The sequence below is a fragment of the Desmodus rotundus genome, chromosome 1 (assembly GCF_022682495.2).
Source record: "Desmodus rotundus isolate HL8 chromosome 1, HLdesRot8A.1, whole genome shotgun sequence".
In the NCBI taxonomy this organism is placed as follows: Eukaryota; Metazoa; Chordata; class Mammalia; order Chiroptera; family Phyllostomidae; genus Desmodus; species Desmodus rotundus.
Genome location: NC_071387.1, coordinates 94,716,527 through 94,730,182, shown reverse-complemented (window position 1 = coordinate 94,730,182; position 13,656 = coordinate 94,716,527). Strand labels below are relative to the sequence as shown.

Genomic DNA, 13,656 nt, shown 5'->3' with positions numbered 1-13,656 from the left:
TGACTGAGCATGTGTACTGTGTGGCTGTTGCATTCAAAATCTCTGAGCGAGTAGAGCAACGAATCTGCATCAAATTTTGCATTAGGCTTGAACATTCCTCCACGGAAACTATTTGGATGATTCAGCAGGCCACTCATGCATCACGTCTTGTGCAGAGTATTTTTGAGAAACAGATTTGGCACCCTGCAACTTCTGGCTTTTCCCAAAACTAAAAGCACCTTTGATAAGGAAGAGATTTCAGACTGTTGATGAGATTCAGGAAAATACAATCAGGAAGCTGATGGCGATTGGGAGAACTGTGTGAGGTCCCAAGGTGCCTACTTTGAAGGGGACTGAGGCATCTTTATCCTTTGTACAATGTTTCTTGTATCTTGTATCTTCTTCAATAAATGTCTCTATTTTTCATATTACATGGCTGGATACCTTCTGGGTAGATCTCGTATATTCTTCTAGTTTTCTCTCTCTCTTAAAATATTCTGTGTTATGCTTTTTCTTCTGACCTCAGGTATTCTTTCAAAACATGATATTCAGTCTACATAAGATTCTGCAGAGTTTTTACTTATTTCAACCATTTTCCTTTGTAAGTATTTGGAGACATTTGAGCTTTTGCCTTTTTTCCCTGGAAGAATCAAGGCTATGATACACTTCTTTGCACATTTACCTTTTTGAGCATCTCTGATCATTTCTGCAGACAGGTTCCTGGAAGTGGAATCACCTGGTCAAGCAACATATGTCCAGGCCCTTGAAGAGCACAGCCACACTGCCAACTAGAAGCACTGCATGGTCCACACTGCTTCTAGCAGTGTGCCTATTTCTCCATCCAGGGCTGAGTCTCCCCTGGGCTTCACAAGAATTGTTTTTAAGGATGACCTTTGGGCTTGTCACCATCCCTGTCAGATGAGGAATGAGTTGAGGGGAATCACTGTCCCTCTCTGCTCCACCAGCATGTACCTATCACCTCCCCTGGATCAAACTGAAAATATAATAAATTAAAAAAGTATATGGTTTCCATAATCAGTTTTATTTTCTCTTGTTTCTTGTTTTACTCATTTTTGCCTTTTGCTTTATTATTATTTCCTTTCTCTGTTTTCTCTCGGTTTGTTTTTTTGCCTCTTAAATTTAACAGAAAATTAAATGTTGGGGTTTTTTTTGCTTTGTAATAAGTACACTTAAGGCTATAAATCCCTTTTAATTATTGTTTTAGTTGGATCCTACAGGTTTTATTATGCAAGGCTTTTATTGTTATCCACTACTAAATATTTTATAATTTCCATATTGATTTTCTTTTTAAACTATACATATTTTTTAGTTTCTAAATGAATATTCTTTTTCTTTTTAAATAGTTTTTTTTAATTTGTTAGAAAGAAGGGAAGGAAAGGAGAAAGAGAGGGAGAGAAACATTGATGTGAGAGAGAAACATCGCTTGTCCCTCGTACTCACCCTGACTGGGAACTGAACCTGCAAGCCAGATATGTGCCCTGACTGGGATCAGACCCTCTGCATTTCACTCTGCGGAACGACATCCACCCAATTGAGCCACACCAGTGAGGGTGCACATTCTTTTTCTTTTAAAAATTTATTATAAAACCTGTCAACATACAAAAAGTATAAAAATATAATGAATATCCAGCTTAAGAAATAAAACTAGAACATATGCTTATAATTTTTATTTTTATTTAAGTCATAGATGTGCAAGATAAACAAACATCCTGTCTTCCTGGCCCCTCCTCAGAAGTAGCTGCAGTTACTAATTTAAGGTATATTCTATGAATTGTATGGGGTTCTTTTGGGTTCCTTCTTGTTGATTTTTAATTTTACCTCCTTGCGGTTCATGAATGTGATCTATAATTCTTCAGAATTTGTTGAGGCTTCCTTTGTGGCCAGGACATAGTCAATTTCTGTAAATGTTTCAAGTATGTTTGAAAAGAACAGTTATGCCAACGTTCTTTTTCTAAAATATAAACCCGGTCTCATCACTTCCTCTCTGAACTTCAATGGTCTTCAGGCGAAAGACTGAGTCCCTTAGCCTATTATTTGGTCCCAAGCTTCCTCTGTAGCCGAGACCTCAGCCACCTCCCCATGTACAAAAAATTTATGTCCATGTAGCTTTTATACCTTTTAGGGTCAACTTTCAGAAGAACATTTGAACTGTCAGAGTTGACTTGTAGCGGACAGTCCGATGTCTGGCACATCAAAGGTTCTAATAGAATCTCACCGAGCCACCTAGAGATTGGGTTTTCTTCTGAGGGTAGAGTCTTGCTGAGACTGGACAGTCGGTCACTCCCTCATCACCAGTTCCAGTCTTCACTCACTACTTTCTCTTCCGGAACCTAACGTACCTCACTGAGACCTTTGGTTGCTGTGACCCTCCATGCTAACTTCTCTGCACTTCCCCTCCTTTCTATCTCTACCTGCCCATGATGTCCAGTTGCTTTGCTTTCTAGAGACAGCTGCATATGCCCAATGAAGACCTAATCCTGGTCGAATCTACACTGAACTTCTGCTCTGAGGCCCCTGGGATAGGGATAGGAGAGTGTGGGGGAAATTAGGTGACTGTCTTCTCTATACATTTATGGTTTCAACCTTAGTTGGAACCTCACTTTTGCATTTCCTTCAGCATCCGTTTCAAACTTTTTGATCCCCCTCAAATCCACCAGCATCTCCCCAGCTCCTTTATTCAGCAGAATGATAGTTTGCAACTTTATGGAGAAAATAGAAAACACCATGGGTGAGCCTTCATCTACCTCCTTCATCTACCTACCTCTTCTACCTCCTTTCTTCCTGTTTCAGAAGTGTCTCTCTTCCTCTTTAGCGTAAGAGTAATCCTGTCTCCATATGCCTTTGACCCCATCCTCTCCTGTCTTCCCTGTTTTTGTCTATTGATTATTTCCTCTGCTCCTGAGTCTCCCCTTCCCAAACACCATCCTTCCTAAAAGTAATCAGCACTCCCTCAGCCTCCATGCACTAACTCCTCTTGGAGGCTGATGTAGCTTTTGCCCCTCTCTATGGGCTTTTATTGACCATTAAATTCTAAATTAGTGTGGCATATCTTTCTTGGCCTCTTCAGAGCACTGACAATCCTGACCACACCCTGCTTCTCAAAACTTTCTCCTACCTATCTACCTTCGACACCACTCAGCCTTGAATTCCTTTCTCCTCTTTTTACCTCCTTCTTGGCCCTTTGATCCAGAAATGTCAGGGTTCCAAGTGTTTTTTATTCACGACCCTCTATTTTTATTTCTCTACACACCAGGAAAGCACATGTTTCATCACAAAAGGATGGAGTTTCTATTAAGCTCCGAACAAGTGTGACCTATTGTGTCTACATTGCCCCATTTATCAAGAGCTGTCAGATACCCAGAGTTTTACGTGAAGCCCCTCACTTTTAATATAATGAATTGAAACATATACCAAATTGTGCAGGGCAAACAAAACACAGATGGTCCTCTTTAGGGTTGTTCTCTTATCTGACTGCCCCAAGGCAGTTTATAAAGTACTTTATTAGTAATGGTAGCTCACACTCATCAAGGGCATGCTATGTGCGAGACACTGTTCTAAGTGGTTTGCATGAATGAACTCATTTAATCTTCAGAACAATCCTATCAACAAAGTGCTAGTATTACTTCTGCTTTATAGATGAGCAAACTACAAGGGACAGCTTCAGGACTTTGCCCTGGGTCACAGAGATACTGAGTTTAAGAACCAGGATTTAAATCTAGGTGGTCCAGTTCCGCAGTTCAAGCTTTTAACCACTACACTCTATTGCTTTAGTCACTCAGCAGATCAGGAAACTAGGTCCTAGGAGGTTCTGAAGCTGTACAAGGTCACAGGACGGGAGTGGTAACTCCTCAAGTAGGGGTTTGAAGCTATTGTCACAGAGATAGATACTTGCACTTCCGGCTGTTCCATAATTAGCCACCCCTTTCCCCTTTCTGCCCGCCGAGCTGCGCCCGGTCCTCGGGTCTCAGACCAGGGACTGGAATACAAACCTCTGTAGCCTGGAGACTCAAAATAGTCCATCCACTGACTTCTGTTAATAACTGCATTTACTTCTCCCAACAATCCCTAGGGAGGACAGCAGCTAACATTCAATTAGCACGCCCATGAGTGTTCTCTTGTAACCCTCACAAACACATTGTATATTATCCCCATTTAACAGAAGAAACTGAGGCTCAGCGCCGCTCAGTGACTTGCCCAAGATCCGGCAACTAGTAAAGGGCAGAGCCAGGATTCTAGTCGGGATATAGACAACAGAGTCCTCATTCTTGGCCACGAGCTCACACTACCTGTTCTACAGATGGGGAAACTGAGGCCCGGGACAGGACAAGAGCTTGTGCCCGCCGAATCGCGGCCGCGGGGTTGGGGCACGCTGCACTCCCGCTTTTCCTCTTTTTGGGTCGCGGGCTGTCACTGCTAGGCGGGACGCGGCGGGCGGCAGGCGCAGGGCGACACACGGCTGCCCTTTCGGCCTAGTGTGCGGACAGCTTTGGGGGAAACGCCGCAGTCGGACCTAACTGACGCATCCTGTGGCACCTGACAACGGGGTGGGCGGGAGAACAGGAAGTGCGTTACGCAAAAGGCGGGACGAATCCTTCCAACCGTCAAGGGAAACGCCGTATCTACGTTCGCTCCGCCCGGAAGGAGGAGCGGACGTCGCTTTTCGGGCAATTCCTCCGGCTGCGTGGCCTGCGCTGGGGTGCCGCGGTGGGTAATTCGGTGGCTCGCCCGCGAGGCTGGTGGGCGAGGGAGAGGGCGGTCCACCGCGGCGAGGGTCGGGCGGAGGCAGGGGCGGGCCTGCGGTCGGCCCGCGTGCTGCGCGGAGTGTGGCGCTGGCGGGGCGGGGGCCCGGGGGTTTTTCGTTTTCTGAGGGGGAAACTGAGGCCTAGAGAGGGGCGGTAGAGGCAAATAGACCAGAACCTCGTCCCTCTCACACAGAGACGTTTTAAAATCGTAATATTAGGTGAAAAAACAAATATTTGTAATCATATTAGGTGAAAAAGCAAAATACAAAATGTATCAACTGAATATGTAAAATAGGCCTTCGCCGAGCACCTCTCCGTTACTCTCACCGTACTTGGTGCTCCTTTCCATTCTGTGTACCGAACATCCTTTAAAAGTACGCAGCGCCTTATTTTAAAGCCCCGAGGCTACTAGTGTTAAGAATCCCGAATTTCTCCGATTTTCGGAAGGTGTTGTGGTGCATATATTCTATATCCTGTCATAAATTCAGCGCGGCTTGGGGCAGAGTCTGTGATCAAATACACTGATAGTTTCTCCGCTAAATATGTTGTTTATTTACACCAAAGGGGATGAAGAACAACCTTAAAGAGCCTGACCTTAGATCGGATCGAGTTTTCAAATTTAAAAAATTTGGTTTTCAGAAAAAAAAGACTTGAGAATTGCAAATAAGGGACCGGGATCATCATTTCATTGTTCACTCACATTTCTCACTGACTGGAGGTGCCAGAGTTCCTGAACTGTGCTTTTGTATGGCCGTCCCCGATTTCCATCAGTAACTGCGTGTGTCGCCTTGTGCCCTCTCAGCCGCAGTTTGCTCATCGGTAGAATGGAGTCAGTAATGCTTTCCTAGTAAGGTTCTGGTGAGGAGTAAATGAGACCGTGCACGTGAAGCACTAACACTATGTCTAGCACATGGTACAGATGGTTATGATTGAGATTTGCTTATTGCACAAACATTTCTTATTTTGAAATTACTTGGATAGGCAGTACATGTCCATCGTTAACCTCCCCTACCCATTCCATCTTCATAGAGACCACTGATTACTGTGCATAAACAAGCCTGTCTGTATCTCTTTCACCTGCATTTTCTCCCCTCTTTCCTCAAATTATATCATTCTGTGCCATTCTATACTTCATTCATTTTTTAAAAAAGATTTTATTTATTTTCAGAGAGAGGGGAAGGGAGGGAGAAGGAGAGGGAGAGAAACATCAATGTGTGGCTGCCCTGCCCCCCAGATCCCCACCTGGACCTGGCCCACAATCCAGGCATGTGCCCCCACTGGGAATTGAACCGGTGACCCCTCGGCTCACAGGCCTGAGCTCACAGAGCCACACCAGCTGGGGCTATACTTCATTCTTATTAGCGTTTATTTCACATGTTACTTAACATATTTACATATGTTTCTTCTCAATTAAGATATATAACATACCTATAAAAATGTGTAAAAATGTTAAGTTTGGAGAATGAAAATTAAATGAACATCATCAACTTAAGAAATAGATTTTCATATCCTCAAAACCACCATTAAATCTTTTTCTCCCTTCACCAAATATAACCACTGCCCTGAATATTGTTACTCATCTCTTGTTTTTCTTTTTACTGTTGAGGTACCTCTAATGAATACAATGCACAGTTTTTCTAGCTTTTGAATTTTATATAGCTGGGAACCTAATATATATTTTGTGTGAATTAACTTTTGTGTATAACATGTATATTAGATGCCTCCATGTTGATGTGAGTAGCTCTACTTCATCTTCATTGCTTTGAATTCTGTGGTATGATTGATTATACATGCTTTATGTCAGTATTCTTCAGTTGATCGTCATACTCTTGCCAGATTTTGCTCTCACGTGGTGCTTTCAAAAATGTATTTTTTAGGGCAAATGTGGAAAAGTTTCTGTAAAGTATAGATCTAATAGTAGATTTCTAGGATATCCAAATGAACTGGTAATATCAAGTTGTCTGAAGTGGTTATAAGAATTTATACTCTACCAGAGGTGGAAAAAAGTTTCACTCTCAGCCATTTTTAAGGATTTTTATCTATCTGGTGATAGTTAAGACATTAATCACTGAGGTTTTAATATTCATTTACCTGATGACACTGAGGTTGACCATCTTTTATGTGTTAATCATTTGTGCGTCCTTTTTGTAAAAGTTCTGTTGCAAAATTTTAATGTGTTTTGTAAAATTTTGTAAAATTGAGGTAGGGTGTAGGGTTTTATTTATTTCTTTCTCTCTATGTATGGATAATCAGTTGTTTTGGCACCTTTTGTTTTTCTGGCACAACCATTTTTTAAAAATCAATTTTATTGATTATGCTATTACAGTTGTCCTGATTTTCCCCTTTTGACCCCCTCTACCCAGCAGCCCCCATTCCTTCAGGCAATCCCCCCACCTTTGTTCATGTCCACAGGTCATGCGTGTAAGTTCTTCTGCTGCTCCCTTTCCTGTGCTGTACATCCCATGGCGATTCTGTGACTACCTATTTGAACTTCCTTTTTAAAAAAAAAAAAAAAAAAGAATTTATTTATTTTTAGAGGGGGGAAGGGAGGGGGAAAGAGAAGGAGAGAAACATCAAGGTGTGGTTGCCTCTAGCGTGCCCCTCAACTGGGGCCCTGGCCCGAAACCCAGGCATATGTGCCCTAGACTGGGAATCGAAGCTGTGACCCTGTGGTTCGCAGGCTGGCACTCAATCCATTGAGCCACACCAGCCAGGGCCCTATTTGAACTTCTTAATCCCCTCAGCTCTCACCCATTCTCCCTTACCCACCCTCCCATCTCTTTATCTTTAACCTTTGGCATTTTGATTATGATGTGTCTTGGAGTGGCCTCCTTGCATCCATCTTGTTTGGGACTCTCTGTGCTTCTTGGATTTGCATGTCTATCTCCTTCATGAAATTAGGGAAGTGTTCTTTCATTATTTTTTCAAATAGATTTCCAGTTCTTGCTCTTTCTCTTCTCCTTCTGGCCCATCTATGATGGTGAATGTTGGAATGCTTGAAGTTGTCTCAGAGGATACTTACAATATCCTCGATATTTTAAAATTCTTTTTCTTCTTGTTCTGATTGGTGGTTTTGCTTCCTTATGTTCCAAATCATTGATCTGATTCTCGGTTTCATCCACTCTACTGTTGTTTCCCTGTAAATTGTTCTTTATTTCAGCTAGTGCTGGGGTGTCAAACTAATTTTCATGGGGGCCACATCAGCCTCGAGGTTGCCTTCAAAGAGCCGAATGTAATTTAGGACTATAAATGTAACTACTCCTTAAGTAAGGGCAAGGAGCTTGGCACTGCCGCCGGGTAGAAACAAGGTGCTGGGCCGGATAAAACAAGGAGGAAGGCCGGATTTGGCTCGAAGGCCTTGTGTTTGCCACCTGTGAACTAGTGTATCTTTCTAGTGACTGGATCTTTTTTATGCTGTTGAGGTCCTCACTAAGTTCCTTGAGCATCCTTATAACCAGTGCTTTGAACTCTACCTCTGATACATTGCTTATCTCCATTTTCTTTAGTTCTTTCTCTGGAGTTTTGATTTGTTCTTTCATTTGGGCCATGTTTCTTTGTCTCCTCATATCAGCAGACTCCCTGTGTTTGTTTCTACGTATTAGGTAGAGCTGCTTTGACTCCATGTCTCGGTAGTATGGCCTAATGTAGTAGGTGTCCTGTGGGTCCAGTGGTACAGCCTCCCCTACCACTCAAGCTGCGTACTCAAAATTATACTCTTCTTGTGGGCTGAGTACACCCTCCTCTTGTAGTTGCTGTTGGTAGGTCAATGGGAGGCATTTACCCAGGCCACTCAGGTGCAAGGACTGGCTGTGAACACTGACCACAAAACTCCACCCTCTGTGGAGGATGAGCTGTGCAGGGACAGGCTGGTGGTGCTCCAACATGGTCTGTAGTTGTCCACTGGGTGTGCTGGCCCTGGGGTTTCCCAGGTGGTACAGGCCAAGATCAGCCCCCACCTGTGTCTTGCCAGGAGCCGCCCTGCCTGAATTATAAGCAATCTGAGATGACTGCTCCTTGTGGTGGGCTTGGAGATTTCCAGGTGAAGCCAAGCTGTGAATCTAGGCTGCTAGTTCTGGGCCTGGGGCTCACTGAGGCCAGCTGTTGTTTGTTTGAGAGGATTTAGGAAGTTGTGAAACCTGGGCCAAGACCAGCCATTCATATGGAAAAGCCACTGTTAACAGCTTGGGTGGGCCAGTAAGTTGGGTGGGTAGGGGTCTCTGGGCATCTCTAAGGCAAGGCAAACAGTGTTAGCCAGGTTGATGGATTCTTAGATAAGGAGGCAGTCTGCCAGATCTGTGGCGGGAGGGCCCAGAAAAGGGACAATAGCCTCAGCTCTCTTTGATGCCAGACACCTCAGCCTCCTCTTGCATACCACTGGTGGCCCTCAAGCCGTCACCCCTGTGCCAGAATCCAGAGGGAGTGAGTCTGAGTTGTTTAGTCCATGTGTGGGTTCTTTTTAAGAGGAACTGCTTGGTGTTCTAGCATTTCCGTCCACTGACTCAATCCCTGCTGGGTTTTGCAGCCAGAAGTTGTGGGGACTTATCTTCCTGGCACTGGAACCCTGGTCTGGGGGCTGTTGTGGGGCTGGGACTCCTTGCTCCTGAGATATCCCTCCTGAAATTTTAGCTGCATGGGTGTGGGACCAGCCTGTTCCGCATCTGCACCCCATCTAATAGTCTGGATGGATGTGGTTTAATTCCTTAGTTGTCAGACTTCCATTCAACTCGATTTCTGTCAGTTCTGAGCAATAGTTATTCTATATTTTAGTTGTAATTTTGTTGTGGTTTTGTGAAGAGGCAAACCATGTCTTCCTACACCTCCATCTTTACTGGTAGTCCGTTTTGGCACCTTTTATTGAAGTTTGCTTTGATCTGGCATTCCATTTCTCCAACGTGCCAAGTATGTATACATGTATAGATTTCAGCTTCTGAGTCCTCTATTCTGTTACACTGATCTTGTCTACTTCTATACCGGTATCATATTTTATTCATTACTCTAGCTTTATAATAAGTTGGTATCTGGTTGGATAAGTCCTCCTGCCTTTATCTTTTCCAGAAATGTCTTTGCTGATTTGCTTTTTTGTTTTCTGTGTAAATTTTGGAATTATCTTGTCAGATCACACACAGACACATGAAGCCTGTTGGGAATTTGACTGAGATTGCATTGATTTAGTTGCACTGGATTAATTTGGATTTTTAAGTGATTGCTTTCAACATTTTGTTCTTAAGTGTTATGTTTGCTGTAGGTGTTTGTAGATGTCATTTAGTAGATAAAGGAATTTTCTTGTATTCCAAATTTAAGAATTTTTAGTATGAATAACGTTGAATTGTATTAACTGTGAGATGATCATATGCCTTTTCTTCTTTATTCTGTGAATATGGTGACTTTCAATGATTAATTTTTCCCCCAGCTTGATTGAGATATTGATATGTAACATATTGATTTTCAAATGTTAATCATTGCTGGGGTAAACTCATCTTGGTCATTATGTATCACCGTTTTTACATGGCTAGGTGTTGTTTGTTAACATTTTGCTTATGGAGTACTACAGCAGCTGTGTTCCTGAAAGATGCCAGCCTTTCATTTTGTTTCTTTTGAAGCCTTTGTCAGGTTTTAGTGCCCAACTTATGTCATCAGATGAATTGGGTAGGGTTGCTCTTTTCCTGTCTCTGGGATATTTTGTATAACATTTGATATTACCTGTTCCTAGAATGTTTGGTAGGACTTCTTCTTCTTCTTCTTTTTTTTTTTTTTAGGACTTCTTGATAAATCTTTTGGGACCTGAAGTTTTCTTTGCGGGAAGATGGATTTCCCATAAAATGTCTTCAATAGTTGTAAGACTTTTTAGGTTTTCAAATAATTCTTTAGTCAATTTTGAATAAGTTTTTAATGACTTTGCACATTTTTAAAACTTCAGACTGCTGTAAGTTGTTTGTAATATCTGGTAAAAATGTTTGTATCTGCAGTTAGTTTACTTTTTTATTCCAAGTTTTTATTTGTAAGGCCTAGGTTTGTCACGTTAATTACGTTTTTCAAGGAATAATTTTGGTTTTGTTGATCTCCACAGGTATGCATTTTTTCTCATTAATTTCTGTTCTTCATCATTTACTTTCTTTGGATTTAATTTGCTGTTCTTTTAATGGCTTCTTTAGATGGCTGCCTTTCACGCCACTCCCTTTTCAAAAATACAAGCTAGTTGGTGAAAGACAAATACCATATGATCTCACTTAAAAGAGGACTCTAATGAACAAAATAAACTAACGAGCGAAAACAACCAGATACATGGAAACATGCGACAGACTGACAGCTGCCGGGGTAGGGGGAATGGTGGAAAGAAGAGGAAGGGACTAGTCAAAGAACATGTGTGAATGACCTACGGACATGGACAGTAGTGTGGGGATGGCCTGTGGGAGCGGGGTGGAAGGGTGGGGGACGGTCTGGGTGGAGAGGATGAAGGGGTAAACAATGGGCCAACTGTAATAGAATAAACAAGAATAAAAAACATATGAGGAAAATATGAAAAAATATAAAAAATGTAAACATTTAATACTTTTAATTTTCCTCTACTGTTTTAGTTGCCTCATGCCAGTTTTTATGTATACTGTTTTATTATTTTCTAATTTCCATTAATAAATCTTCTTTAATAATAGATTAGAAATAAATTTTGTTTCTTAAATTCTGAGCAGAGTTTTTCCTGTTATCTTTTTGTTTCTGGTGTCCAACTTTATTGCATTGTCGTCAGAGAACATGTTCTCTATGAAAGCACTCCTTTAACTTTTGCTGAGACTTGCTTTCTAGCCTAGTATGTGGCAATTTGCGTAATTGTTCTGGGTGTATTTGAAGATTTTGTATTCTGTAGCAGTGCAGTGTTTTATGCATGTCCATGAGATTAAAATTCTTGCTGTGTTGTACAAATCTTTTCTAATCTTACTGATTTTTAATTCATTTTATTAACTATTGATAGAGATATGTTATAATCTCCCACTATGGTTCTGGATTTGTATGTTTATCATTGTAGTTTTGATAATTTTTGCCTTAACTCTTTTGAATCTCTGTTATTAAGGTGCCTAAACATTTAAAATAGTTATATCTTATTGGATTTGAACCTTTCTTTTTCATTTTGTGGTGACCTTCTTAATCTCTAGTAATGCTTTCTGCCTTAGAGTCTATGAGTATTTTGTGTCATAGCCAGACCAGCTCTCTTTTAGTTAGTTCACAGAGCATATATTTTTCTATCCTTTTACTTTTAATTTTTTGGTGTCCTTATATTTTAGAAGCAGCTCTTATATAGCTAGATTTTATTCATTATTCAATTTCACATTTTTTCACTGTTGTTCAAGTACAGTTGTCTACATTTTCCTGCCACGGCATTGCCCCGCCTCACCCACTCCTACTAATTTCACATTTAAAAAAAAATCTAGTCTTAGAGCCTAGCTATATTATCTTCTTAAAGATCTTTTGTTTGGAGATCCTGAGTCTCCAAAGTTTCTAGGATAAAAGTCCAAATTCTTTAGCCCCACACATTCTATCCTTGTGCCCAGAACAATCACTGGAAAATAATGAGTATTCAGTCCATAAAAATGGAGTGGATAAAAGAAGATACCCATCCTAGTGATAGGAAGTAAACTTGGCAGGACTTGATGCTTGGCTGGATCTGAGGTTGAGGGAGAGGAGGATCAGGTCTGTGGTGTTCGTATGACTGCGTGGACTGTATCACCTAAACCAGATGGGTCTGCAAAGAGGACTTGGGAGAAAAGGGGTGGAGGATCCTGAAAGGAGAAGGTGACCAGTTTTGAATTTGTTGAGGTTGGGATGCTGGAGAGATATTCTCAAGGAAATCTAGTACACAGTTAGGGAAACTGGTCCTGAGACATTGCATCTTCCCAGCTCTGACATCCTGTTGGTGATGCTGTTGAAAAGGACAGTAACTAGCCTTTTTGTGCATCTCCTATGTGCCAGGTCCTTGGCAAACCTTTAGTAGTCATATCTCATTTAAATTTATCTTATGCCTTAAATATGCCTTAAATATAGTTATTATTATCCCCATGTTACACAACAGATGAAAAGACTGAAGGTTAGGGAGATTTAATATGTTAGCTAAAAATGTTTCTGTGCTATGTTTGCCTAGGTAACAGCAAATTTCTTGTCAGATCATGGTATAACCTGAAGTGAATGTTAAAACCTCAGAATTCAGGCTCCTCTGTAATCAGAACCTTCAGGAAAGAGGCCAGGGATGTGTATTTTTAATACACAGTTTAGGTGATTCTTAGGATCAGGCAGGCTTAGCAAGAACTGGTTTCAGAGCCACCTGTCTACTTCTAAACCCACGTTCTCAGCCTCCTTACAGCCACTGGACCTCTGTGGCAGGAGCAGGCTTTTAGATCAGGACTTATGTAATAGTTTTATCAGCTCTGATCTTCATGCTCTGTGGGAAGATAATGATTAGTAGAGAGCAGGAGATTTTAAATAACCCTGCAGTCCTACGATATCAGTTTTATTAGTGGTTTGGGAGAAGAAAAGGAAACTAACATTTATTGTTTACTAGCAGTTCTTGAAGCAGTGAACGTTATTCTAATTTTTTAGTGAGAAAATGAGCCTCAGCTAAATTTATCCAAGGCCATAGATCTGGTAAGTGGCTGAGCCAAGTTTCAGACCCAGAACCATCTAATAATGAAAGTAGCTAACACTTACTTGGTACTTAGTCTGTTACCAGACTTTTATGTGTATTATCTCATTTAATCCTCATGGTAACTGTGTGGAGGATGTCTCTGTCGGTATTCTGATATTACAGATCAGAAACTAAAGCACATGGAGGTGGTGTTTCCCACTTGCATGCCCCAAGTGGTGGAGCAGGCTGTGAAAGCAGGCGTTTTGGTTGGCTCCAGAACCCACACTTCTCACCACTGCCCAGTAC

At 41.6% G+C, this 13,656-nt stretch overlaps 1 protein-coding gene across 2 annotated transcripts in view; it reads left to right on the top strand.

The window, feature by feature from the left end:
* The first annotated feature begins 4,612 nt into the window (after window positions 1-4,612).
* NSMCE1 (NSE1 homolog, SMC5-SMC6 complex component) overlaps window positions 4,613-13,656 on the top strand; it is a 34,635-nt gene continuing 25,591 nt past the window's right edge. For both annotated transcript variants that reach the window (XM_053926310.1, XM_053926305.1), the window contains exon 1: window positions 4,613-4,704. The gene's annotated coding sequence lies outside the window, so the exon portion shown is untranslated. The remainder of the gene's footprint in view (window positions 4,705-13,656) is intronic.